At 41.6% G+C, this 2,468-nt stretch overlaps 1 pseudogene across 1 annotated transcript; it reads right to left on the bottom strand.

Moving 5' to 3' along the window:
• Positions 1-423: 423 nt before the first annotated feature.
• LOC310708092 (small ribosomal subunit protein mS38-like) lies at positions 424-1,065 on the bottom strand (annotated as a pseudogene). Its single transcript has one exon. The product of its transcript is annotated as a small ribosomal subunit protein mS38-like (transcript).
• Between the last annotated feature and the right edge of the window lie 1,403 nt (positions 1,066-2,468).

Genomic DNA, 2,468 nt, shown 5'->3' with positions numbered 1-2,468 from the left:
GAAGGGAATAACAGGGGCAATGCAGAGCTCTGTGTCTGCCTTTTCCCTGCAATGACTTCAGGGACTGAAGGAAAGTCTCAGGCTTCCCACCATGCAAGAAATAATTCAATTACTATTATTTGGTGCAGAGCTTAATGCCCACAAGGATCATTAGCTTTCCATTTGATTTTCTGCACACTGTGACCATCATTCAGCTATTCAACCACCTAATTATTAAACTTTGCATATTAAAGAAATGCACACATCACCAGAGATGGCTATGTTGGCTGAGCATGTATAGATTTCCATTTGTTTGTTGGGTGTGTATCTTTTTTATTATTATTATTATTATTATTATTATTATTATTATTATTATTATTATTATTAATTTATTTTCCCCCCTTTAAATATTGCTTAATTTAAAAAAAACACCTCATGGAGACATCAATCGGACTTCTTGAGATATATCTTGGGTGTTGTCCATCCCTCAGGAGCCTTGCTCAGTCCAGCTCTCCTCCAGACGCGTTCCAGATATCATTCAAACCTTTTTTGTTTCCTCCGGCGCCGACCTTCCATGACCTTCTTCCGCAAAAACTTTGTCCGCTTCATCAGCTTCCTGTACTTGTGTCTGTTCATCTTCCTTCTCTGGATCTTCAGAATGTTCTTGCATTCCATTTTGCCCCGGTTCAGCTTGCCTCCTCCCTCCTCCCTGTCATCCTCAGCCTCTGCATCCCAGGAAGATGTGGGGAGGTCATACTGATGGTTGGGTTCATAGCCCAGCTTCTCACAAACATTGACAGCACCTCCACCTTTAGGGAGGACATACTGGACCGTCAGCCAGCTTTCAAGGGGGGAGATCGACATCTTCCTTGGCACCATTTCTGTTTGGGAGAAGTGTGCTATAATTTGTGGAAGTGGCAAGTCTAGGAACTAGAAGTGAGATGGTTGATCTCAACAGAAAGTGTTCTGCAAACCAAGAGGCCCTCGCTATCTGAGACGTCAGTCGTGGTAGCAGCATACTGGAGGACCACTCATCCACACGGGCTTACCTTTCCGTTCACGATGATCTTTGAATGATCTTTATTTTTATTTGATTTATTTGATAATGTTTGTGAGTCACTACCTTGTTAAAAAAACAAAAACACCAACACACTAGTGTAATTCCCATAATGCATATAAAACATAAAAGAACAACATTAAACTGCCAATATCATAATGCCATTATACCTGTGGTGCGACCACATTTGGAAGGACAGTTCTGGTTGTCTCGCCTTCGAAAGGATATTGTAGAGAACGTGAAGGAGCCTCTCCACTCCCATCGTTCTGCCCGGACACTGAGATCCAGCTCCGAGGGCCTTCTGACGGTTTCCTCACTGTGAGAAGCGAAGTTACAGGAAGCCAGGCAGAGGGCCTTCTCGGTAGTGGCGCCTGCCCTGTGGAATGCCCTTCCGTCAGATGTCAAGAAAATAAACAACTATCTGACTTTTAGAAGATATCTGAAGGCAGCTCTATTTAGGGATGTTTTTAATGTTTGATGTTCTATTGTGCTTTTAATATTCTGTTAGGAGCCGCCCAGAGTGGCTGGGGAAACCCAGCCAGATGGGTAGGGTATAAAATAATAATAATAATAATAATAATAATAATAATAATAATAATAATAATAATAATAATGGCAACCAGAATGATAAAGGGGATTGAGCAACTCCCCTGTGAAGAAAGGTTGGAATATCTGAGGTGCTTTAGAAAATGCAGGTTAGAGGATATACAATGAAAGAGGTGTATAAACTTAGAATGATGTGGAGAAAGTATCTAGAGCAATGTTTTCCTCACTCCGCCATAACACTAGAACTTGGGAACATCCAAGAAAGTTGAATTTTGGAAGATCCAGGAAAGGCAAGAGAAAGAACTTCTTATGCACACAGTGCATAAATAAGCTTCCACAGGAGGCAGTAATGGCCACCAACTTGGATGACTTTAAAAGATGATTTTATACATACATTGTTTTATTTATATGCCCCCAAGCTTTGCTAAATCCCCTCAGCTGGCTTTGCTCAACCATGTCCTGACAGATAACACAAACCTAACAAATTAATGCTTGCGAAGGGTTGGGAACGAAAGGACACATTTACAATGGATTGGTTGTGCCTTTATTTGTGAAGAAAGCTACAAAGGATGCAGCAGAACCACAAAATTTCCAACTAATGTAGTTTTAAACTATAATTTATTTGTTTGCATAAGTGACTGGAATTTGTGTTGATCTAAGGGGTGCTAGCCTCGATCTCACCTCTTGGGGAGCGGAGCAGGAAGTTTTGCTTGTCTTACTGCTCTTTGATGATCAGTAACATGAAAATTATGGTGCTGGAGGAGACTCTTGAGAGTCCCATGGACTGCAAGAAGATCAAACCTATCCATTCTTAAGGAAATCAGCCCTGGGTGCTCACTGGAAGGACAGATCGTGAAGCTGAGGCTCCAATACTTTGGCCACCTCA

Source organism: Podarcis liolepis (genome assembly GCF_965112155.1).
Source record: "Podarcis liolepis genome assembly, chromosome: 5".
Classification (NCBI taxonomy): domain Eukaryota; kingdom Metazoa; phylum Chordata; class Lepidosauria; order Squamata; family Lacertidae; genus Podarcis; species Podarcis liolepis.
This window is presented reverse-complemented; position numbering and strand designations above follow the sequence as displayed.